We start from the raw sequence: 26,872 nt of genomic DNA on the forward strand, positions 1-26,872 counted from the left end.
TTAGGCACTTAACTGAAAGGCTTAATTCAGGGCTATCATCACATTATCTTTCCTCTGAAGACATGGAAAAAAATCAATGTCCCCAGGGGTAATCCTGGCCAGATTACTGTAAGAATCTCTTCGCTTCCCTAACACTGGAAAATGTCTATTTGGGTCTTAGTCTCCAGAGCTCAGACAGTTAAGGCAGGGTGAGATGAATAGCAAGAGGATTAACAAATAAAAATGGGTCTTGACTATAATTTTGCTAAAGTCTCATTAAGACACTTAAGGGTTTACAATGAGTCAAAATGTTACAAATTCAAGGGAATTCAGATAAATTAATCTGGTTTTATCCTGACACTAGCTTTTTTATTCAAGCTCTCTTTACTCTATTTTTAGCACACAGACTATGACTGCATTGGCTAAGAAAAGTGCAGGTTAAACACAGGCTGCTGGGTTTTGTTCTTCATAGCCATAATATTTAACATGATTAAACCACCACTAAAAAATCATGTGAGGAGAAACACGGAAACATAGAATGGTTTGGGTTGGAAGATGCATCAAAAACCATCTTCCAACCCTCTGCCATGGGCTGGGACACTTTCCACTAAAACAGGCTTCTCAGAGGAGTACAATAAATGTAGCCAGATATCTTATGGTCCTGTGATCTCACTTACCTTAAACAACATGAGAAATTAGACTGAAAGCAAGATAGTATAGTATAAAAATATGTTCTAATTATGTCTCTGTTAGAAAAAGTATTCTCACTACAAAATATTTATGCATTCTGAATAATTTTTCCATTTTTGCCTTCCACTTTTTTAACCACTGCAACTTATTTTTTTTCAATGTGAATAGGAACACTTTCAGAAAAAAAATACTTTAGAAGAATAAACACATAAACATCCATGAGTGTTCCAAATCAATCATGAGTATTTCAGAGATATGACAGCACTGAGGCTTTGTGGAATGCAGCTCACTGATATTAGCTGCATTGCCATGAGAAAAAGTAATATTCACACTTCTGATTTATCTGATGATAACTCAAATTGTCTCGCTTTAACAGTTGAAAACCTATGCAAAAAACGTGAATCAATTACCAGTTATCTTGGTACAAAAGAATTTGATTTCATCTGTCATACAGGAGATCAGAATCTTGCTTAGTCTTAAAATCATATTGAAGCTTACATTATGTCATTGACCAGAACATCTCAGACCATCTACAGGCAGATAAATCCTGCTAAATCTGGGAACATGAAAGACCTTAAATGTATGGAATTGTATAACTTGCTTATATTACAGTAGGATGCATATGTGATTAATTTATATTCTATACACATTCTGACTATCCAGTTTATTAAGCAAATAAAATAGTGCCTATGGTAGTGCAAATTTTTATAGCTGTGCTTTCTTACTCTGCAAACTAATTTCATGTCCATACATCAGCAGTGACTTAACAGGACCTGAGACACAGAAACTGTGAGTGGACAAAAGACACCTTAAGAACCTACAAACCAACAACCAGAAAAGCCTTTTAGCTGTAAGTCAGCAGACTTTTATGTCAAGCTTGGCTGACTAATTATTGCTTATAATTTGCATTAGGATTAATTAACTAATTAGAGAGGAATGTCTGAAGGCAAAGTTATGGCTCTGCTTGTCAAGCTGAGGACTTTAATTATTCTGATATTTTTAATTATAATCAGCTGCTGAATGAATATTACATTGTCAGCTACTATAGCTGGAGCTGCAGTGGGTATGGGAGCTGAAGGAACTGTGGGTATTGTACCACCACTTCACCTGGAACCATGGAAAGGTAGTGCCAACTAGGCAAATATAACAGGAAAGCCTTCTGGCTTCAATACTCACCAAAAGCCTGTACACAGCACTGTGCAAACTGTGGCAGTTCAGGGTTATGTATCTTTTTAAGAGTAAGGGAGCAACTTTTCCTCGGGAACATTCCCAAGCCTATATTCCTTTTTTGTCTAAATGCCTTCTTGGTGAGCCAGAATCGTCTCTTGGTCTCTTAGGTTGATGCATATTGCTTTGGTAAACTTAATGTGCAAGGGACAGTAAATAAACCACAGCCCAGACCTGGTACAGATAAAAAAAGCCCTTCTTTCTACCCTCATGTCTCTGGCATGGTTTAGGTGGTTATTTAAGGCATGCTGAACTATCACAGTCTGAGTGATGAGAACATCAGTATTGAAGTTTGGACCTAAACCAGGAGAAAAGATTCCACCTTTTGAAACTTAAAGGCTTAAATTTCAGCAAAGAAACAACCAGAGGAGTTACGGTGAAGTCTGCTCCAGCCCTTGGCTAATCTATTTCCCCAGGCTCCCATTTTTAAAATGTGAGCGTTGAAGCAGAGGCTGTGAGATTGTATCTGTTGGGGAAAGGATTTAGGAAACCCCAAGATGCCCCTATTCCAATCACAGAAGATTTTCACTGCTGCAAGGAGGAGAAGCCCTATCCATTGCAGAATAGCATTGTTTCTGAGACACAACATATCTGATTTGTTTGCCAAGACTTCTGTGATATCTTGGCTTAAGGGCTTGATCTCACAACCCTGTCAGGAGTAAGTTTGTTCAGCAATTTACTGAGGCCACTCCTCTCCTGAGTCTTTCAGTGATAACCATCACCACAGCATATGGACACTTCATTATCCCTAACAGATACAATCTCACAACCCCTGTGTCAATACTCACATTTTAAAAATGGGAATTGGGGAATAGATTAACCAAGGGCTGGAGCAGACTTCAGTGTGGCTCTTCTAATTATTACTTTGCTGAAATTTAAGCCCTTAAACATCAAAAGATGAAATCCTGTCACCTGGTTAAGGTTCAGACTTGGATACTGATATTTTCAGCACTTGGAAATTGATACTTCAGCATGTTTTAAATAACCTCTAAAATTCTCTGTACTATTTCTAAAAATTTTGGTCTGCCTAATGCTTTCCTATTCTTATTGACTAGGCACATTTACAGGGCAGTCTAACCTGACTTTCTTCTGCCAAGATTATATGGACTCAGTATAGAACACCAGATGTTTTGGGATGCAATTTGTCCTCCTGAAGGGATGCAAATATTATTACTTCCTGTTTCAGTAAGGATGAAGTGTGAGATCAAAATTCAAGGTGCTAAGCATCCTGATGTGGATTAAGCTCATGTCTTTCAGCCTCTGAGTATTTTGGTTGCCAGGCTATTCAATATCTTCTCTTGGGTACTTGAGGAAGAGAGAACACAAAATCCACTGAGTATGGAGGAAAAAGATTAGAGGAAGGCTAATTCAGGCTGGTAGTTAGGGTGCTCAGATGAGAAAGGGTCACAATTCTGAAAAAAAAAAAAAAATCCTCCAGATGCATGAGTTTGTTACATAAGGCCTTTAGGGATCAGGAAACCGACACAGTCCTGGAGACAAGACCCTGGATTGCTTCTCACTTCCCTTAACTGGATATAGTGAAAGCAGCACTTGAAGTTTCAACTGAATTGAAATTTAAGTGTTAAATTTAGGATTAGGCAGCCCTAAAAAATAAGCAAACTCTGTCATTTCCAAGGGATTAGGCTTTTGGCATGCAACCTAATTAGGCAAAAACTGAAGGTGAATGAGACCCACACCAAATCTCTCTTTGCCAAGTCTTCTCAATGCCTTCTGTTCAAGGTGCAGGGAAATGATTTTCCCAGAGTGCAAGGAGCCTCACCTAAGTTCCACATTTGATATGGATGTGTAGATCTGTCTCCAGTGACTACAGAGGGATCCTGGGACAATTTCATCCCAATCTCCCAATCTGAGACAGTTCAGTTAGATGGGATGAACCTAGGTGCACATATAAACCTAATTAAGATTTACAAACCAGTCAATTCTACTAATTTAACTGCTTGTCCCAATTAAGTGGGGGTAGGAGTTACCTGACTCAACATTAACCACACATCCTACCCTCTCCTCACAGACAATAGAAAAATGGAAAAATTTCCTTCTATACCTTCACTCATGTAGTACTACAGAAAATTCCTGAAAGATCCTGAAGGATCACACCCAATATCTGTGAAGTGGAACAGGTAAAAAAAAAAAAATCTAAATTTTTCAGTTAGGAGATAATTTGAGAGGTGCAAATTGCATGAAATAGATAGTTCTTGAAAGAAAAATAAGTCAGTGTGTAGATGAGATTTATACAGACACCTCTTAAGAAGATTGAAGCCCAAGATCACAAATCAGCAGTGACTGTGAAAAATCTGAGTTTATTTGTGAATTGTATTTTCAGGGATGTTCTGAACAAAAGTCTAATCAAGTAATTCCAGATTTGGAATGCCAAATATGTGGAATACAATGCTGAATCTCAAATGCAGATCTTCCAAAGTCCCATTATAAATTTTAGGAAAATTAAATCCTGAACTGAAGTTTGAGGAAAGGAATTCCTAAGCCCTCCTAAATCCCAAAGTAAGTATTTATGGACACTATTCCCCAGTTAAAAAAACCTCTCATGTTCCCATGTGTTTGTAGGACCCTGTCTTTAAAACCAGACAAGGAAACAAGAAAACAAAACCAATAAAAACCAACCCAGCAATTGCTTTGGATGGACGCAGAACATAAAAGGTGAACAAAAACTGCTGGACAAACCTCTTGTTCCTCACCCTATCTATTAAATAGCTTCAAAAACAAAGGTAAACAAAAAAGTTCTTCCTGATCACCTAGTGGATGTACAAAAAAATAATCCTACAAATAGTCATCCATTTTAACTCCCCAGGTCCCAAATTATCACCTCACACTCTTGCTTGACCCAATATTGCTCTCAGTTCTTCCCAATGGGAATTTTTTGTGAGAATAACAGTTTTCCAACATTATGCAATTCCCAAAGTGAACTTATTTAGACTGTGCAGTTTTTTGTAACCCTTCATATTTAGGCGAGGGTCTTGTGTGCCCCAGCAAAGAGTGAAGTAGAGGAGAGGGAAACCACAGAGAGTAGGTTGCCATGGGATCATGTATTTCTCCATTAGTTTGTGCTAAGAAAACAAAATTAAAGGGTTCTCATACTGTTTGAAAGCTTTGAGTAATCCCTATTGAAAAAAAAAAGCTTATATAACTCTCTACTCAATAATCATAAACAAACAAATATTCTAAAAAAATACAAAAAGAAAAATAAAAATCAAAATTCATAATGTCAGCAAACATGGAGCATTTCTATGTATTTCCTAATTAAAAAAAGAAGATATTAGTACCATTTCTGGATCCATGCTCTTCTCTCAACACTTTATAAAAGAATTGTGTGTGTGCACTCTGAAACAGTATATTTCTATTTAGGATTTTAAGGGATAACATCATGCTGGCAAGATATTTACTCAGAGTCTGACTCCAAAAAGCAGAATATGTTATAGTCCAAATGTATGCACATGTTTAAAAAGTTAATGTTTTAAGCTTTCTGCCTTCTAGCCAAGTATATCTAATCTAATTAGTGCTTTCCAGCCAAACATGGCCATGAGCAGGCCCAGAGTACTGTGAGACTCTTTAAAAGACACAGCTCACCTCAGGCCTTTCCTGCTCCTCAGTCTATCCAAAAATTTTGAATGTACCTTGCAAACTGCGACTTCGTTTTGTGAGTTTGTCACTGTTTAACTCCATAGAGCTACAAGTGAACCTAACATGTCCAGACTTAATCTTGTGTATGAATTGTCCAATACCAAGGTGAGCAAACAGAGCATCTGGTATTGTGTCATGAGAGCAATCCAAAATATTTGGGAGCATTTGTACACTGGTTTAGTGGAAGGTGTTGCTGCCCATGGCAGGAAATTGGAACCAGATGACCTTTAGGGTCCCTTCCAAGCTAAACTATTCTGTGGTTCTATGAAAAACTTAAAGGTACACACTAGCCAATGCTAAAAACATTTCTGTTCTGGGTATGAAAAGATTATTAGGAAATAGAAAAAACAATAGATGAAGTGTGGAGATTTGCGACTTGGAAAAGAAAATGAAGAAATTGTTGGAAAAGGTAGAATTCACCTAATACAAGTAAGTAATTGATCCTTTCAGGTATCAAATTGTGATGGTAGGTAGCACACCAAGACTTCCAACAGACTACACAGATTGACCTGCCCAGAGATCATTATCTATTCTGCAAACAAATGCAGATCTTTGGGGAAAGTGCCCTCTTTACCCACTGAATATATCATTGAGAACTAACTTTTAGTTGGTTCTAAAAGTTGAGGTGAAGTAATGACTCTTCACATGTCCCTTAAATGCACACAGCATCACAGAATCAAAAAAAGGGGTGGAAAGAACCACAGTGGCTCATCTGGTCCCTCCTCCCTGCTCAAGCAGGGAGCACAGGGCACAGGGTTGTGTCCAGACAGTTCTGGAATATCCCAAGTGAGGGAGACTCACCTCGTTCAGTGCTTGATCACTGCACAGGGAAGAAGTTCTGCCTCCTGTCCAGGTGGAATTTGCTGGGATCAGTCCCTGCCCGTTCCCCTGGTGCCATTGCTGGGCCCTGGAGCAGAGCCTGGGCCCTGCTCTGAGCCCTCCCTGCTCACAGGGACACCCAGGGATGAGGGCTCCTCTCAGCTCTGTCTCCTCTCCAGGCTGAACAGCCCCATCTCCCTCAGCCTTTCCTCCTCAGGGAGATGCTCCAGTCCCTCCATCATCTTTGCAGCCTCTGCTGGACCCACTCCAGGAGCTCCAGGTTCCTTTTGTACTTGGGAGCTCAGAACTCACTGAAAAGGAACTTGTTTTTCCCTTCTCTGAGTGTCTCAGAAACATAAAACATCAATGCAGAAAAAGGAAAGGCATCACAGTTCTGCAGCTGCAAAGGAAAATATTCTTTGGTAGTTTGAAATTTGTTATATTGACTTTTTCCATAGCTGTGGGAAATAAAAGCAAAATATTTAGTTAACAGAGAAAATACTTTGTAGACTTACTTAGAAAAGGACTCAGGGGCAACAGAAGGCCTCCATTCTTGTCGCTTTTTGTGATCCAGATTGGACTACAGAGAAAAAAATTATTTTCAATCTAAGGAATATAAACTAATTGTTTTCAGTGTTTTCTGATTTGTGGTGGGGAGAGAGGAGGACGTGAAAGGGGAGGAGTTATTGATCCATAGAGTTTTGCCTTTTCTTTAGCTGCAAAAAGTGTTTATATAAATCTGTAAATGTGTGTACCAGGTGAATAAGGTAACGATCACCAAATGGAGCTGATTTCTGCCAAGGGCCAAGGAAAATTATATGGATTCATTCTGGAATCATCAGGCACTTGTTGCCTTGCTGCATTTGATCACTGGAGTCAATGACACAGGTGGGTTCCTTCCAACTCAGGGTATTCGCTGATTCTATGGTCCTACACATTTTGATCATCGGTCAATTTTGGGATCCAGGTCTTGTCCAAAGTAAATTTCAGAATGCAATTTTTTGAGTTCTTACAAGAGTCTTATTTGCCAAGAGGTAATTTATACACCTGAAAAATTAAACAGCAAATTATATCAGGATTATTGTCTCTGTGAATCTGCTGAGAAAGAGAGCCAGGATAAGAAGAAAAAAACATCAGGGAAGAGTTCAGAAAATAATAGCAGGCACAATTTCAACCAAATCTAATGAATCTTGAAATCAGAAAATCTTTCATAAGATCATTCTCCTTCATGATGTTCAATTTAAGGATTTAATTTAAGGATTGATATAATATTTGTATAAATCATAGCTTAAAAATGAGTGTTTTTCTTTAGCTGTATATACATGTGTTCTGAAGCTTTTGTTCTGTCATCCAAAACTGTACTTGAGTTTGTGAAATCAATAAGAAAAATAAAATTATTAATGGATATTATTATGTCTCATTCTTGCTTCCCATTTGATCAGCAAAAGTCTAAAATGAGAAGGGAAGCAGTTGTCAGGACTATCATGTCATTCCTTACAGGTTCCAGGCAGGAATCAGGTTTTCTTTTCCTTCTTGTTTTGAATCCACAATGTCTAGTCTTTCTCCCTTTGTTTTGGTTTAAATAAGACAAAGAAGTAAGAAAGATTTTTCAGCCCATAACCAGGCAAACATGTAGAAATTTATGTGAATATCAGTGCTCCATATAACTACTTCATTTTTAATTGGTGTTTTCTATACTTTTTTTTTTCCTAAGAAGCTGTGTCTTAGCTGAAGCTGTTCTTCACTGCATTGATATCTGTGGCTGTCAAATTTCCTAGGAAGTTTAAAAAACTGCCAAATATGGATCTATTTTTAATTAAATCCAAAGGCATTTTATTCTTACAAAATTAAATTATTTGGCTTTGAATCCAACAATTGACACATTTTCAGTATTTTTTTTTCACACGTTCAAGAGGAATAAAATAAAATTTGAAGAATTATCTCAATAAAAACTCTGGAAGAGAGATGTCTGTCAGGGAAGAAGAAAATGGTAGAATTATAGAATCACAGAATGGTTTGGGGTTGGAAGGCTCTTAAAGTCCATCCTGTTCCAGGTCTCCTGCCATGGGCAGGGACAATTTCCATTATCCCAGTTGCTCCAAGCCCTGTCCAAACTGGCCTTGAACACTTCCAGGGATGGGGCAGCCACAGCTTCTCTGGGCACCCTGTGCTAGGATCTCACATCCTCACAGGGAAGAATTTCTGCTGAGATGTACAAGTGGAGCTTTCATGTATCTTTAAAAAGATGGTTAAATATTTTTCACTCTCCAAAAGAAAAAACTTAGTAAAATCGAGTGGACTTTGAGACATCTCAGTATTTGATTTTTCAGTTTATATCAGTTTTATGAATGAAAGAACCTCACTTTACCAAATGAAGGAAGATCTTGAATTAACCCATGAGAATTTCATGATCTGTTTCCTGGCAGTTTCAAAGAATCACAGAATTGGTGAGGTTGGACAAGACCTCTATGGTCATCAAGTCCGACATTTGGAATGTTGGAAAATGACATCAGGAGATCCATATATTTAGATAGAGGAGGATCCACTGCAGTCTGGTTTGAAAAATAGTAAATTATCAAGAATTTTGGGACATCAATTATCAAGATTCAAGGGACATTCTGATTACTAGACTGGGTGATACTAAGGGAGGAAGAAAAAAAGAAATCCAGATATGTCCAGGGTTAGAAAACACACAAGTGAGAAGGGGCTGACATGCAAGTCAAGGGTATAAATTTGTTTCCACAGGTACCCTGGGGTCACCACACCAATCTTCCCCTGGTAGTTTGATTCACTCACATCAGGCAATCACCACCTCCTTCTCTTCAGGGTGCTTATTTTTCATTGCTAATGGAGGCCTCTAATTGCAATATTCTCACAACTTTGGTGTGGTGCTGTCAAACAGCACCAGTGAGAAAGCCAAGGGGAGCCTGCAGGCAATGCCATCCTCACAATGAGTCTCTCCCATCACCAGGCACTCTGGCATCCTTACATCCCTAAAAATTAAAACCTACAAAATTAATCATTTCCCTTTAGATAGCTAGATAAATCCTTGCCTGCAAGATCTGTGTGCTGGGGGTGTTCCTTAATGCCATATAAATGCTTAGCCATGGGCTTGCCTGGGTAATCGCGCCTAAACTCTGCCCTGGAGGCAACCATCCCTGGCACTGATGAGCCACTGGAAGGAACATATTGCATGTCTAGATTAAATATAACTTGCAGACCTTTTCCCTGGAATTATCTGCTCTAAGAGGCACTGTTTGGTCTATTTCTGTTTTATTCAAATTGAAAAATAAGATCTCTTTTCCACCATAGGTGCTGTTACACCAAATGGATCTTTGGTATAAAAAAGAAATTAGATTCCTAGCAGTGGTAATTATAAACCTTTTCCAAAAAATTTTTGAGCCAACTCACATACCTTAGGCTGTATAATGAATTATATTTTTGTGGTGTGCTGGCAAAGACCTTGGGATATTTTTCACCTCCTTTTATTGCTCTGAAAAAAACATCAGGCAGACATTTGCTGCACAAAAGATTTCCTGGGCAGGGATATTGGGGGACTATTAATTCCTCTCATCTTCAAAGGTACTTCCAATGCATTTTGATTTTCTTTTAGGAAAGTGCAACTAAACATGAGAGAACACATTTTACGTGACTTTTGCCCTGGATTCTCAGAGAAAGGATTCTATCCTATAGGATATCTATATAGGATACAGAATAGCCATTAAAGAACTAATTTTTTATTTCCCCCTCTTCAAGCATTCAATACAAAGGAAACCCTTAAAAATTCCCTTCTCTCATATTCTTTGCCCAGATGAAAATTCCCCGCACTTTTGTCCATGTAAACACAGAATTAGTCTCCTGCAAGTTTAGGTGGTGGCAGTTCCTGAACACAGTCATATTTTGCAGATAACAGGATTAGCTTGGATGTGGGTAATAAGTTGGTGAATCTCCCCCTGGCCATTTCTCAACACTGTGAGAGCACTAATCCTTTATGCTTTGATGTCTTCTAGTTTTCCATCAGGTGCAGCTCGGCACTTTTGTCCTGGGGCAGTCAGCGCTCTTATAAGATCTCATAGTGTCCTCATTAGCTGCGCCTATTTACCCAGCCAGCCTGTTGAACCCAATTTATAGTTTATGTGATTAATTCCCAAAGTACAGTAAACCCTAGCTTTAAGGCTCTCTATTATATGACTGCATCTCATATAAGGGCAAACACTAGCTACTGCTCTTTTGTTATATGGCTTCACTATATATATAAAACTGCAATAATTTTGCTCTGAACTACACTTTAAACATCATTATATGTATGTTCTTTCAGACATGCAGCCTATAAAAATGTTGCAAGTTGGATCATAAAGAAACATTCATGCACAACAGTAATTTTTGGTTGTTTTCTGGTTTGGTTTTAAAAATCCATGTCTTTACCATTTTATATTAAAATTATTGATATTTTTGAATGAGTCCCATAATTTAGAACTGTTTACCCATGGAATTGCAGGTGACAAAGGCTTAGCAGTCAAGGTAGTAGCCTATAACCACTGGCACAGTTTTTTTTCTTAAACATAGGGGTTTGTAGATAAAAGACTTGCGTTGTGAATTTTTATACAGTCATTTAAGTCAACTGATGACATCTGTCAGCTCTGCTGTGTTTCCTCCTATAGGGATATGAACTATGTGAGTTGGATCTCTGGTAATTTGCATGTGAAAGAACATTGTACCTTTTTTTAAAATAGATGATCGTTTCCAGCTCTCTGTCCTCATGGATTCATAGGGAGAGGCATCCTGCAGGTGCTTTTTTAACATTTTTCCAGCCTGTAGTTTCAAAAAAAACCCCACCGCTCCTCGGAAGTCTCAGTTACATTGGATGATCCCCATCACAGAAACAAAACAAAAAACTAGAAAATTTCAAAGTATTTTGGCTAAGATGCTCCTAGGGCTGAGCAGGGAGGAAAAGAAAAAAGCTCTGTTGAAGGGGAGCATTCAGTGGGAGCACAGGTAATCAAAGTTTTTGGTTTAAATAAAGAGATCCAACTTGCCCTACGAAGACCACATCAGAAAAAGTTATGACACCTACCAAAAAGTATTACAAATATCAGAAGGCTAAATTGATATTTTAAAACACTTTGCACAAATGGAAAAGATCTATCTCTGGCCACTGGAAAGCTAATTTTGATTTTAAATGAGGTTTGTTTTGTTTGGTAGTCTGATAAATGGCATGAGATTCCATCTGGCCACGAAATATCCTTCTTTCCTGGAGACCCCAGGGAAGGTAGGCTGGAGATCTGTGACCTTCCCTTAAGCTACTTAATCAATACATCTTGAACTTGACCTGGAGTGATGAACCACCTGGAAGGGCAAGAGAATTATTTAAACCTGAAGCCCTTTTGGCTGTTGGTATTTCCAACGAGACCAATCTACATTGATGCCTATCTACAAAGGTCTGGTCTGGGACATCCAACACTGATATGCTTCATAGATTTATATGTATATAGAGTCTGATAACTAATATTTATTTATGTTTATTAGTTAGGTGCACATGAATATATATATGTATACATAAAATGAAACAAAACAAGAGGTGCTAAGGCATTTCATAGGAATATAAAGGCTTTATGCCTCACTATTTCCCAATTCACTTTGTTTCTGAAAAGAAGCAGAGGAAATTCTCTTTGACTAAGCAGCAGGCCGAAGATGGAAATGTTTGGATACAAGAAAATTTCATTAAATAGAATTGATCAGTGTTCTGGCATATCAGTCAGGCAATTTCTGATTTTTTCATTGAACCTAATTTAAGCTTTTTGAGCATAAATTTAAGCTCCTTTCAACAGAGACTTTTGTTGCAAATGACATTTTTGGGTCTTGGGCAGACGTCTTGGGCATGGCCATGCATGATGGGACAATGGCATGTGCTGAATGTTTCAGCTGTTCCTGCTCACTAAGTCTGTCACGCCCTAAAAGCTCTTGACCCATAGATTGCTTGTGTGCATTTATTTCTAAACAGAGAATTCTGGAGAGGATCTGTTCCTTCTTAAAATCTTTTCAACAAATTCTTTAAATGTGGAAAACTAGTTTCACATAATTGTATTTATGTATATAATTTTTATAAATAGACACATTTAGTTCTATATATAAGTGACATAAATATATTTGAAACATTTTATGTATTTATGACTTTATAGGATAAGGCAGGATAGATCACTAAAGAACAAACTCTTCTATTAATATTTTGAACAAGTAGGAATAAAACAACCTGAATCAGGTCCCAGCTTCTCTGGCAGTAAAATGATATGGGTTAGTTTTTATTGTCCTAGTGACCTTATGCTAAGAAATTTATTTTTCCTTTATTGAGTTGAAATGCTTTGTAGGACCTAGGCAGAAAACTATGACACTTGAGCTGGCTCAGTGTACATTAAGCTACTTTTTTGAGATACTGAATAATTGCCCCTCAGAAATTGTGAACACCAGCAATTCTGAAGTTCAAAAGCTGACCTATCACAGCACTGCACAATAAGCATGTTTTTCTTCCTCCTCTAATGTTGAGTTTTGCATTGACTACTCTGAAGGATACATCATGTCTTGGAATATATTCAGCAAAATTAATAAGTCCAATAAAAGAAGCAGATAACCTTATCAGTATTTCCTTGTGTCGGATCGTAGACTGAGGAAATGAGCATTTGTATGAGCTTTTATAAAACTCTGTTTCTTCAATAATATTGCTGAGTATATAATGGGAAATGAAAAAAGGAGATTGCATATGTAATGGAAATTTTCTGATTTGTATTCAAAATGCATGTTCACAGATACTTTGTAATATTTACCAGTTCTAGTGAGCAGCACCTTGTTTCTCCATACTCTGTAAAAAAATGACCCAAAATGAGCTTTCAGTAAATTAATGATCCATAAATAAGAAATATGTTTCAGGGTTTTTTGCAAAAGTTTCAACTGATATTTTCAAGAATACGTAATAAATTTAAGGTGTTAAATATTTACTTAGGTATCCCAGGGAGTGATTTATTTCTTTTTACAGTAAGTGTCCTGTTGGTCCTGGTGATGTCAGAAAGTTCCCCCTGTGGGAATGGTGTCAAAGCACTGGTATGAAAAAATTATGTATTATTGCAATAAAATTCCTTGTAATCTTAGTACTGCAGGTGCTATGAGTAGAAAATTTAATACAAAGGGCAGCAAAGATTATTGGTACAATAATATCAAAAGAAGAAAAGTGTTTCATATGTTTAGAATGGTTTTCACCCAATGATCTCTTGGGGCTTTATAAAGTAATTTGGATGACAGTGACACTACCCTAAAAACCAGAACTAGCAGCACCATTCCAGAATGTACAATGAATTGCTTGGAATGAGGAATCAGGAAAAAAGTCTCCTGTCTGTATGTCCCATGTTGTTGCAGATTAAATTAATGGTGAACATCTATTTCTTTTTGGGGAAGATCTTCAGGGTAGCTTGGTCTTGGAACATTTATTTTTGCTACTATTTTTCATATTCTTCTGGGAAATTCAAGATTCTGGTATAGGTACTGTTTCTCATGGTCTTTCTGAATTATAGTGTGTAATCTGTGCTCACTTCTAATGATGTCTGAAAATCTACTTAAGATCAGCTCTCACTGTCAAGAGTAGCCAAGCAGACTGTAATGTAAACAGCCAGGTGTTTATTGTCAGGAGACAGTCTAAGTAGAATCATAGCACCATGGAGCATCCTGAGCTGGAAGGACCAACAAGAATCATCAAGTGCAACTCCTGGCCCTGCACAGGAAAACTCCAAGAATCCCACCATGTGACAAAAGTCCTTTTCTTCAAAGGAAAAGGCAGATCCTTCCCTTCTGAATTCACAAGGCAATTTCAATACAAATTTTCAATCTTTGTTTAAGGAAACAATATATATTCTCTGCCTTTCTTCTCTTTTTTTTCCCCCTCTTTTCTAGCTTATTTTTCATCTACTGAAACCAATATTGCCTTTGTTTAGTGGTCAAGGTCTTATGTTAATGATGATAAATTAAGCTTTCACCAGTGCCAGTTATTAGGGATCAAAAACATTCTTTGGTCCATAATATTTAGTTGTGAAATATATTTTGAAAGCTCATCTGAGCTCTCAAATCGATTTGCATATTCCAACAAGTTTCAAAAACCTCAGCTGTTCCAGGACAATCTCCATTTCAAATCTTTCCAAAGCAATTCCTTTGTTTATGGCCTACATGTCCTTACAGCCAGTGAAAAGGGATGATGTAATGTTCTCCAAGTCACACCTCTTCCTTTTTCCCACGTTCTTGCTCTTTGACATGAGGAAAATCATATTAAAAAATCCTTATGGCTTGCTATGACACTTCAGGGCCAGATCCTATCAGCTTAATTTGTCCAGGGAATGTTCACTATGTCCATTGGTTAGGCAGGTGATCCCTATTCAAATTACATGTCTGGACTTTTTTTTCCTATCAGTGGAAACCCACAGGTGCATCCACAAAAGAACACTTAATTTTTATGACTAAGTAGACTGTGAATATGCACAGACAAGCACACTTCTACTCTGCAGAAAGCCTCTTTCATGGGATTACTCAGGAGGTAAGAGTTTATTCAATATATAAAAAGGTTTATAGAATTTGGACAGGGAACAAGAAATATCTAATAATTTCCCAAAGTATTTAATACATGTATTTCTTACTTTTATCAGTTTACTTCCCCAGGGCAAATGTATTGTGACTATTCCAGTTGGCATTATCCCTGACAACATGCAGGAATACAAAAAGGAAGGAGCTTTGCATCTCTTGTACATGCATGTTGTGGTCAGCCTAAGTTAGGCTAATAAAATTCTGAGCTCTCTCATCATATGCATAGATACAAACTAATATGATGGAATACAGAGAGAGAAGCTGACAGGGAAATGGAAATGGAAGGGTCTAAAAATATTTTAGTGCGCTGTGATGGCTTTGGGAGGACAGTTGGAGTGGATTGAGCAGTGGGTGTTGAAAGTGACAGCTCCACTCCTATTAGAAGCAGTATCAACTCATGCAGCATCAGCCACTTTTCAGTCATCTTCATGATACCCATGATGATGATTTTTGTTCCTAGAGGGTGGATGGCTAATCTGTTCTATCTGTTGTGGATAGTTCCTATAAATTATTTAAGCAGTTTGTCTGTGACTCATAATACATAGAATAACAACAAGTTTCTATTCAAATTTCTGTTTAGATTTTGGTTAAAAAGTGGTCTATGTGAAATTAAAGAATCTCCATCTGCAAGTTTGATAGAATGACCAGGATCTCCCTGTCTTTTCCCTCCAAGCTGTTTTCCCTGCATTCCCCAGTCTGTGCTGGCACATGGAGTTATTCCTTTCTGTTCCAAGGATTTGGCATTTTCCTTTCCTGAACTCCAGGAGATCCCCATAGGCCCATTTCTTCAGCTTGTTAAAGTCCCTCTGAATGTCATCACAACCACTTTGCATATCAACTTCTCCTTGAAGTTTGTACCATTTACAGACTTGCATCTAATCATTGAAAATGATTAACAGCATTGGCCCAGCAGCGACCCCTTGGGCGCTGAGACTCCTGGACTTTGTGCTGCCAGTCATAACCCCCCTGAGGCTGGGAGACCAGCTCACTTTTAACCCACCTCACTGTCCACTTCTCTATTTTATTCTTGATCTGCTTGCCTCTGGTGGTTATGTCAGACACCATGGAAAGCTTTCTCAAATTTAAACTGAACAGTACCCACTGCTCCCTCCTTGTCCTATTAATTTCAGTGCACACAGCTATCCAGTTGAGGAGGGATGTTTTTCCCTTCATTAGCCTGGATTCCCTACACCTCATGGTCTCCTTGTCCTTCATACATTTGCAAGAGGTTTCTAGGATAAGCTGTTCCACCATCCTTGCAAGCTGATCAATCTGTACTTTCTTGAATCCTCATTCAGGTCCTTTCTGGAAGATAAGAATGAGGTTTGCTCTTTTTCAGTCCTTGGGGATCTCTGTCAGTGGCCACGACCTTTCCAAGGTAGTTGAGAGTGACCACCCAGCTCCCTCAATACTCCTGGGATGTCTCACCAGGTCTTCTGGGCTTGAATATATCCGCTTGTATACAAGATCCCTATGCTGCTCCTCATCCACTGATGGCCAGTCTTCCTGGCTCCAAATTTTTGCCTTGGTTTCTGAGATACTGAAGGCAAATCTTACCAGGAAAAATCAAGGAAAATATGGCATTTGTTTCCCAGCTTTTTCTGTGTCATCTATCACCAGATCCCCTGCCACATTCAGCACCAAATCCACATTTTTCTGGATCATCCTACCCATAGAAGGCTGACCTGTTGATCTTTGTGTGTTTAGTGAGAACCAACTTCTGTGTTAATTCCTAACCCTATCCCTGGGCCCTCTGACAGTGTCACCATATTCCTCCTGTGTACCCATATATGCAAACTGATGACAACTATCATTTGTACCCTTCTATTGTACTTATTTTCATAAATTCAGACCATATCAAGTCTATGAATATGAAACATTGTTTTTATCATGATTTATTAGGGTACTGACGTCATAAGCAGCCCTGGGCAAGAACTGGATATTTTGCTTTACACAGTTAGTTCTTTTCAGTTCTTCCAAAATGGTTTTTCTATTAAGTGAAACTGTAAAAAATAATGTTATGAGGGCATCAAAAAAAGCTATCACAGAAAAATTCTTTTATTTTGTCTTTCCTAAACTTAATATCTTTCCCCACAACATTGCTTGCTTTCTAGAAAGTAATCTCAAATAAAAGGATGGAAATATTCCATTCTGAGATTAGGGGAAAAAAAAATCAATGAAATTGACAGTTTGAAAAAAGTCTTAATTTCTGATGATAATGGAATTGTCTTTTTAATGTATATATATATATATATAACCAATTTCCAACCTGCAGTAAAAAATGACTTAAAAAGAAAGGCAAGGACTATAACAACTGTGTCCCAAACCATAATTTAGCTAACAGCAGCAGACTCTTCTTCATATCCTAATAAGCTTCTCTTTCTTTCATAAACATTTCAATCCCTTTGAAGAAAATTAGGAGTACAATACAAAAGCACATTGCAATGTGCTTTTCATATATACACCTGTATAAGTATATAATGGTATAAGTATCAGTTTGCTACAAACTCTAGGTATAAATATAGATGTAGGCATATGTGCAGTCTTTTCTTGTTGGGAAAAAAAGGATTTTTTGCAAAGTACAAAATCATTGTCCTCTAACCTAATTCCTGAAATACTGCAGAACATAATAGACAAAGTCTGTGCCTTTAGGGAGAATTTCTTTTCATCCCAACTTTCCATGTCTTCCTAGGGCATGTCATCTTCCACCTCAGAAACTTTGCCTGACTTTTCCAGTTTTCTCCTCCACATTCAGGCTAAATCCATTTCTCATCTGCCCTACCCCCCTATGGCACTTCTTCTGCTTCCATTGCAGACGTTCATAAGTCACAGTCTTTAAGCAACTGTTTTTTCTCAGCCATTCCCATGCAACTGACATGTCCTGCTTGGGGGAGTATTTCCTTCTTGCATGCTTTATAACACACTTTCAGTGATTTTGCCATTTTGCAGCCTTTTGCCAAGTGCTCTGTCTTTTCCAGTTCTGTTACTTGCACCATTTGTCAAAGTGGTTCAAAACAAAGGAAGGACTTTTGGGGCCACCCCAGATGGTAGCTACTGGTGCCAAGAGAGGCAGCTTCCTTGTTCTTCTTGGTTCAAGCCTAATTTCATCTTTTCTGAAAGATGAATCAGAAGAACTGTATCTTTTGACATTAGTGTTTGTTGAATTGTCCTACTGATTTCAGTTTAAGGATTCCATGAACTCTTTTCCACAGAAGGTGCTAGAACACCCCTGAAATAAATGGCAGTAATGGGAGACAGAACCTGTAGATTAGTCTGTGTTTTGGGCCATAGTCATGTATGACAATAAAGATCCAGTGGCTAAAAGGTTTGTTAATTTTCCATAAAAATGGGATGGAATGGAATGGAATGGAATGGAATGGAATGGAATGGAATGGAATGGAATAGAATAGAATAGAATAGAATAGAATAGAATAGAATAGAATAGAATAGAGCAGAACAGTCCAATTGGATGGACCTACAATGATCACCTAGTCCACAGTTTCTGTGCTGTTTCCTGGCTTTGCTGTTCTCATTTTGAATTCAGCTTTTGGAAACATCAAGATACCCACATTTATTTCTGCAACATTTTTATGCCCTGATAGGTCACACCAAAATAAAATTGTTCCCAATTTTAGCCTCCTGTTATTAGTCATCCTCCTGTATCTTGTCAGTGTTATTTGTAAATCTCAAAACATCAATATGTCTTGCTTTCTAAAATACCAAATATGCTGCTTTTCTTGGCTGTGCATCAGTAGACTTAATTAAAAAAAAAATCTTTTGTCTGGAAAATATGCCCATGGAAAGTACAGATCAAGCTGATCTAAGATGCTAATGACCTTGCCTATCTGCATACAGTACCAAAAGAAACCAATCTCAGGGATACAAGTCAATCTCTTTAGAGAGGACTGTGGAAGTAGAGCTTTGTTTTTCTTTCTGAGATCCACTTGCAGCTGTTCCTAAACTCACTTCATAATGCCCCACAGAATAGGTTCATTTAAGGTCCTGCTTATGTCTGAACCATTGTGTCTGAACATGCTGACCTCTTCCATTGCGTTTCAGAGTGGAGCATTCAACACGAGTTCCAAAGACCACCTGAGTCTCCTTACCAGTGTGGACAGAGCTTCTGTAACATTTCTCCCAGGTAACAAATAACAGGATAAGAGGCAGTAGCCTCAAGTTGCACCAGGGGAGGTTTAGATTGGATATTAGGGAAAATTTCTTCATTCAAAGAGTTGCCAAAGGTCACAGGGTACTCATGGAAGTAGTGGAGTCACCGCTGCTGTAGGAATTTAAAAGACATGAGGATGTTGCACTTGGGAACATGGGATAGTGGTGAACATTTCAATATCTGGCATTGATGAAGTTCCTTCATGTTTGCACACCATAAACTAAATTGTTTCACTGCAGTAATTTTCTGTTGTGTAGAAGACCCCCAATGGCATGAGGGCTGGAACTAAATTATCTTTAAGGCCCCTTCCAACCCAAACTGCTCTGTGGTCCAAGAAAAATTTAAGGTAAAAGTTCAGTTGATGTCTTGATGGAGCTGCTTTTGACTCTGTACCCTGGAGAATATGACTTTCCATTGTCAAATATGAGCAAAGAATGGTGAAGGAACCATCAGCCAATGTTTATGCAGTTCTCTGAAGCTGGAAAATGCTTCTCCATGCTTTTCCTTTTACTTTTTTTTCATCCTCAAATTCTGGCAGGCATTTTAATGGAACTTTTTTACCCAAAGCACTATTTTAGCCTCTTATTTTACACAGCTAAATTAGACATTTTGTTCTATTCTCTAAAAAGTAATAATTAAAAGAATAAAAATGTCTGATTTGATTCCTAATATGCAGTGAAAGCTTAAGCTAGCTAATAATTGTTAATATACTACTTAGAGCTTCCTCTGACTCGCAGCCAACTGCAGAGGGCAAGTCAAAACAGCCTTGGATAAATAATTAAAGCATTTAAAGATGTTAGGCTTATATTTTGATCCTAATCTTCAGCTAGTATAAATCTGCCCAGCTCAGTGGAATGAGTGGAGCTGCAGAAACTGAAGACTGAGTCTTATTTTTGAGACTTCCCTACGTCATAAGTGAGTAGAGTTTGTATTTATTGATATTTCTACCTAGATATTATTTATTTCTCATTGATTGATAATTTCTGAAGCATTTTTTGAATGGGATTAAATGTAGATTATTATCCTTTAATTTCTGTACCTGCTATGGAGACAAATTCAGGCAGGACTGAAATAGATTGTATTACTGGACATAACTGTATTTTTAGACATGGATTGGTCTCATATAACTTTGTCTGATAGACTAACATCTAGATCTAAGCTTCACACCCTGGGTTCATTTTAGGATCAGTGATGAAAAGATACTTCAAAATTTAACTCACCTTTCTTCTGGCAAGCATCTAAAATATCTCAGAGAATCTGAGCTCTAGTAGCACCTGTTTCTGCCTGCTGACTATTACTTAGAGAATATAGCTAATTTACACATTATTATCAAATTTATTTTCTCTTAATAAAGGTGGGATGAGTTTTTTGCCACTGAACAAGCTTGTCAGAGAAGTACACTTGGCTTTACACAGGGCTTTTGCATAAAATGTTGTAGCTTAAAGAAAATTTCACAGTTCACCAGAAAAGAGAGACAACAGATGCAAAACTCTTCTCTGTGGTAGTAAATTCCTTTGACTACTCAACAGGCATGTTGCAACTCTCACCACCTTCTCTTTGTTTGCCTTCTCCCAAAGTTATGCTTTCCTGTGTTCAGACAGAATTAACATAGTTTTGTCCACATTTATCAGGTACCTTGAATACCAGTGAGGATTTCCTTAGCTCTGCTGCAACATAAGAATCTGTAGGGGCAGTGTTCAAGTGGGAGGGCTATGGACCAGACTGGGACCAGTGACAGCATCATTCCACTATCCCATAATTATAACCTCACCAACAGGAATACAGCAGTCTGGCAATGGCCAGGAAAATGGCCATTTTTTTTTCCTTGTTTGGCTTTACCTGCAAGTCTTGATTGGCCATTATTATTATTCTCCTGGGGAAAGATACAGTGGATAAATGCCACTCATAGGAGTGACCTTTTTGGTAATCCCCACCATTTGAGTAGAAGCAGGATCAGGAAATTCAGATCTCCAGGGCTTTTTAATCTTCACCTTTTCTGCACTGCCAGAAAAAACCCCTAAGTTTACAGAGGCAACATTCAGTTTTTCCTGCAGTCCTCTGAGTGTTTGAGCTACTTGTGCTCTGACAGCCTTAAGGGGAATGTATTGGCCAAATGGAGCTGGTTTTGCTTTAGGGCTTTAGGGCTCCACGTGCTCCTGTTGCTAAAATTGTGGCCTACAAGGAGCATTGAGAGCAAGAATACAATAGATAGAGATAGAGATAGAGCTGCTACATTACTGGAGAGTTGAGATTCCCTTGAGATAATGGGTTCTGGGGTCAGAGCAATGACTTTTTTTGGCAATGAGCGTTCTTCATTCAGCACTTTGTACTTTTGCTACATATAAGACACAAAATCAAAGGAGTTTAGAATGAGGTCAACATAATTTGGTCAATATAAATGCAAGTTTAACCAAAACATGGTGAACCTTTTGTACTAGTTATGGTGATCATGATTATAGCATTTGGGGGTATTCAAAATGGCAAATCTGCTTTTTTTTGAGCAAACACATATTTCGTGTCTCCCCAGAAATCTCAGTTCCACCATCCATCTAAGCACAGGGACTGCACCATTTTGTAATAGTTCTTGTCAGAAGGGATAAAATCCAGCAAAGCACATCTGGATCTAAATCCTGATGTCTATGTTAGCCTAGCAATACAACCAAAGTTTTATGAGATAGATAAAACCAAAAAACAGAGCTGCATCTACTCTGGCATAACTTGAATTAATTTCTGCTGCAGATACAGAGCTGAGAAGGCATAATGGGGAGATTATGCTCACATTTAAAAAAATTTTTGAGGACAATTCTATCCATTCATCCTTAGTAATAATCCTCAATGAAAACTCAGAGGCATTCAATGTCAATCTTCTCCAAGCAAAATTGAGAGAACAAAGGTTTTGAAATTTTTAGAATTACAGGCTCAGGAATCTCCGTTTTGTGAAAAACTCTCAAACCTGGTGTTCTTTTCCTCACATCTCAGTGTCTGTGACTTTCAACATATGTACTACACATGCACATTTGTACAACTACCTGAATTATGTTAGGAATCAGAACTAGACACTGATCCACAGAATGATAAAATCATAGAATGGATTGGGATGGAAGGACCTTAGAGCTTCTCTGGTTCCAACCCCCTGCCATGGGCAGGGACACAGAGAACTCTGAGTTTCTCTGTAGTCCCCTATATAAGTACCAGATGTCTAAGCTTCCATTATAGCCACAGAGAACTCATTAATATTTAAGCCAAAGATGACCAGAAAGTGGTTCAGCTTACTATTAAGCAAACTCCTCAGTTTGGGCAGCTTAATCTCTGCTTCTGGACCCAAAATATTGCACTGGTGGGATTTCCACTGAGTGAAAGCTTGTAGACATCTAGGAGGGGCAGAACCCTCTAGTCTGAACATTGGCATCTACTGACATTTTCCATTTCAGATGAGGACAAAGGCCATGAAACAGGGAGTAAGGACAACTGGCAGCTGGAACACAGGTGAGATTATCCCAATAACACTGAACACTAATTAAGCATCTGGAACAATAGTCTATATTTAGTCAAGATGTAGATGATTTCCATTTCTCCTGCTGTCACTTTTACCACTCAGAAAAGAGTCCCAATGAATGTTACCTACAAAGAAAAGACAGAAAGAAGAGGGAAAAAATTGTCTGAAGAAAAAAACTAATGAGAACATTATAACTGTATTCAAGCACCTAGAAATCAGACATAAAGAGGAAAAATAAAAGCATTCACCATATTCAATGAGTATGAGAGAAATAACTCTGAACAAAAACTTTAGTAGGAACACCTCTCTAATGAAATGGATCATAGCAAAAACAGAGCAACTGGAAAGGCTGTAGTGTGTCCATGCCTGGAAGCTTTAGTGAACAGGTAGAAGACATGGACTGGTTTTCCTCCTGAGGTCTCTTCCAGTCCCCCTTCTAATGATTCTATGACTGTATTTTTCCATGCTGGGGAATTGGAAAATGATCTCTGTGGGTGGAAATGGACTTACCCCCATCACACAGGCCTCCTGACACCGCCAACAGAATTTTAAATGAGGAGCTAGACAGTCTGTAGCTCTTTAATAGGGCTTTGCTGCCAAGGGGCCCAAATATTTCCCATAATGAGGCGAGGGTAGGAGGAGAGAAGTGGGAAATTCCTCCATTCTTTATATTTCCATAGTATTTTGTAATTAATTTGATGCTTTTACAGAAAATTAATTGGGTTTTGATAATGAAATAGAGAGAACTAACCAGACACTAGCAAATTAAAAAAAATTAAAAAACCACAGCCTAATGGGCCCCCATGTCAGACTGATAATGCTGTCTCCCTCAGGTGCTTAAGGGAAAAATAGCCCAAGAGGAGACACTGTTAAAGTCCTTGTCAATTGAAGGGTTAATCTGCCTTCCTTCCCCACTCCCCTGCTCCCTCACAACTAAAGCTAAGCAGATTAATTAAAACTTAAAAGGATTCTGATTTAGTTACAAGTAAGAAAGTGAAGTGCTGCAGCCTCATGCCTATAATTCACCATTGCAGAGCAACACTTGGACAGGCTTAGCTGTAATTACCTCATGATGTACTGTGTTCCCTGCAATTCCTCACAAAACCTCCCTTTTCAGCTTTTTCCCTCTTCTCATCTCACAACCCTCCCTGGCTGAAGGCATTTATAAGTGGTAAATATTAATTGTTAGGGAGATGACAGCTGTGGGTCAAGCAGGGGCTGATGGATCGGCTCCATAAATCCAACAGGTATCTTCTCCACTTCATCTGTCACCCCCTGGTGAAACAGAAAGCCACTCTAGAATATTTCTACTTAATATTTCATTTTTTTTCCTCAATATATTACCAGAAGAAAAGTGGTTAGAGTAGGAAAGAAAAGAGAATCACAGACATGCATATCTTCCTATTTCCCACTAAGTACTATGAAGTAGAGCAAGTTATTAATTTTCCACACATAGCAGTTAAATTTGCACATTATTTACTATAGGAAATAGCCAATATTTTTCTGTAGTCAGATCTGTAACCCAGCAAGCCCACAGATTCTAAATACAATTCATTCTTTGTGGAGTTCCACACAGGCCAGGCTGGAGAGGGCCTGGAGCAACCTGGTCTAGTGGAAGGTGTCCCTGCCCATGGCAGTAGATTGGAATCTTCAAAGTCTCTTCCAACCCAAACCCTTATGAGATTCCAGGATTCTTTGAGATCTGGTAAATATACTATACAACTATTTGGATGTCCTTAAAAACACGGGAATGAAAATACTCACGTGTTATGGGTTAGTTATTTGCATAGAAGTGATTTCCCACCTATGAAGATGTTCCACTTCTACACATCTTATGAATCCTTCCAGGGATGGTGACCCCACCACTTTCCTGGACAGCCTTTTTCAAAGCTTGGCTGCCCCTTTGGTGAAAGGATTTTGCTCAATAACCAAACTAAGCCTCTCTTGGTGAAACCTGAAGCATTTTCCTCTTGTTCTATCACTTGTTACTTGAGTAAAGAGATTGACCCCCACAAGGTTCCAACCTCATTTCAGGGAGCACTTGATAAAGACTTCCATAAAATTAACTGGATAGATCTCTCCAGTGGGATGGAATATGGGCCACTTCCATTCTGAGAAGGCAGAAGTTTGATTGGAAGACAATATTAAAGATGCCCATCTAGAGACCTTGAGGTAGCTTTATTTCACATAGAATCACAGAATATCCTGAGCTGGAATGGACCCACAGGCTTCATAGAGCCCAACTCCTGACCTTGCACATGGCACACCAGGAATCCCACAGTGTGCCTGAGAGCATTCTCCAAATGCTTCTTGAACTCTGTCAGGTGTGTTTTATTCAAGTGGCCAAAACATTCACAGAGGATGCATCACTATATATAGTGACATATTTAATATATCACTACATTAAAACCACAAAAAGAAGGAAAGATAAATGAATAAATAAATATATAAATTAATTAATATCAGGCCATCTGGGCTGCTGATACCTTTTTGACTATCAAGGAGAATTAAGCATTTGTCTGTAAACCTCTCAAAGCACTGGGTTCAGATTACAGAGCCATTTGATATGCAGGGGCTCACAAGGAATGATCCAGAGGTGGTAACATCTCCCAGAAGTACTGAGTTAGATCTAGCTGGCCCCTGCAGATGTTCAGGATACTTTTGGCTTCTCAAATTACACTTGGTCTATCCATGAGACACCTGAACTGAGCCTCCAGCGCTTGTCAGTGACCAAAAGACCTTTGTAAATCAACTCAGGCTGCATAATTCAAGTATGAAGGGATGGGCTGTGGGAGCAGCAAATTCCCTCACTGACAGTTTAAGGTGGATTCAGAGGTTTTGACTCATGTCATGACTTTGATTTTTCAATGATAAATTAAAAAGAAGAAGCTTTTCAACAAAAGATTTTTTTAGGATAACAAAACTAGAAAATACATTTTTTAAAAAATAAATTTTTTTTAGATAACAAAACTAGAAAATACATATTTTTCAAATGTCATGTCTGGGATCATGTGGAGATTTTTCTATATGAGAACAGAGGTGTATAAACTCTTGGAACATTTTATTCTGCAGATCTTTAGATTTGCTTAATCAACCTTAATACTTATTTACTATATACCAGTTACTATTTGTTGTTGGTGAGTCCTTCTCTATTCCTTTTTTATCAACTACCAATCCAAAATTCACTGTTTATGAGACCAATAATTTATTTTCCCTTTTTAATAGATTTGTAAAATAAATTTCTTATTGGGTTTAATCTTTTTTATCTTCAAACTTTTTTCCTATAGAAATCTTATGATTTCTAGATTTCTTTATAGCCATAGAGTTTATGGAATATCAGAGCTTATATTTAGATCTCTAAACAATAGAAAAAAGAAAAACCAAAAAATCTGGTACATATGTTCAGCTTTTATAGTATGATTTCTGCCAATTGCAAGGGAACCATTCCCACATTTAAAATTGGCTGTGTATAATATTGGGAAAATGAATCTGGTAAATCTTTACTCTTATAAAAATTTGGAGCACTTTTTGTGTCAGTTTACCGGGCTGTGAACTTTGTCAGGGAATGGCCCTGATGTCAAGACAGTGTCCTTTACCAATATCACAAATGTTACTTAGATTTGATTGATTGATATGTTATTGAGGGATTTATTTCCTGCCAGAGTTGAAGAAGTCATCAACAGGATCAGGGTGCAACTGCTTACAACTGGGCAGTTCCTTTCAGATCAAACCAAAATAAAGGTAATTGTAATTATTTTTTTAAACCATGGATCTGTATTCGGTCCCTGAAATCTCATATCCGGCCCTTTTTTTCTGTTGGGTTGGGTTTTTTTGGTTTGTTTGGGGTTTCTTTTGCTTCTTCTCTGTTGTTGTTGTTGGTGGTGGTGGTTTTGTGTGTGGTTTTTTGCTTTGGCAGGTTTTTTTGTTTGTTTGTTTTGTTTGTATATTTGTTTAAGAAGGATTTATAAGAAATGCACAGTGATGGTTCACATCACAGTGGATATACAACATTCCTTTTGGTTTTTCTGGGTTGTATCAGGAAGAGCATTGCCAGCAGATCAAGGAAGGTGATCCTGCCCCTCTGCTCAGCCCTGCTGAGACACATCTGGGGTGCTGTGTCCAGTTCTGGGCTCCTCAGGACAAGAGAGACATGGAGCTGCTGGAGTGGGTCCAGTGCTGGGTGGCAAAGATGATGGAGGGACTGGAGCATCTCCCTGAGGAGG

At 38.2% G+C, this 26,872-nt stretch overlaps 1 long non-coding RNA gene across 1 annotated transcript in view; it reads left to right on the forward strand.

Moving 5' to 3' along the window:
• Positions 1-19,940: 19,940 nt before the first annotated feature.
• LOC108963343 (uncharacterized) overlaps positions 19,941-26,872 on the forward strand; it is a 28,509-nt gene continuing 21,577 nt past the window's right edge. Inside the window, exons 1-3 of the long non-coding RNA XR_007777301.1 lie at positions 19,941-20,068; positions 22,585-22,639; positions 26,312-26,390. This is a non-coding gene — a long non-coding RNA (uncharacterized LOC108963343). The remainder of the gene's footprint in view (positions 20,069-22,584; positions 22,640-26,311; positions 26,391-26,872) is intronic.

Source organism: Serinus canaria, chromosome 3 (assembly GCF_022539315.1).
Source record: "Serinus canaria isolate serCan28SL12 chromosome 3, serCan2020, whole genome shotgun sequence".
Lineage (NCBI taxonomy): Eukaryota > Metazoa > Chordata > Aves > Passeriformes > Fringillidae > Serinus > Serinus canaria.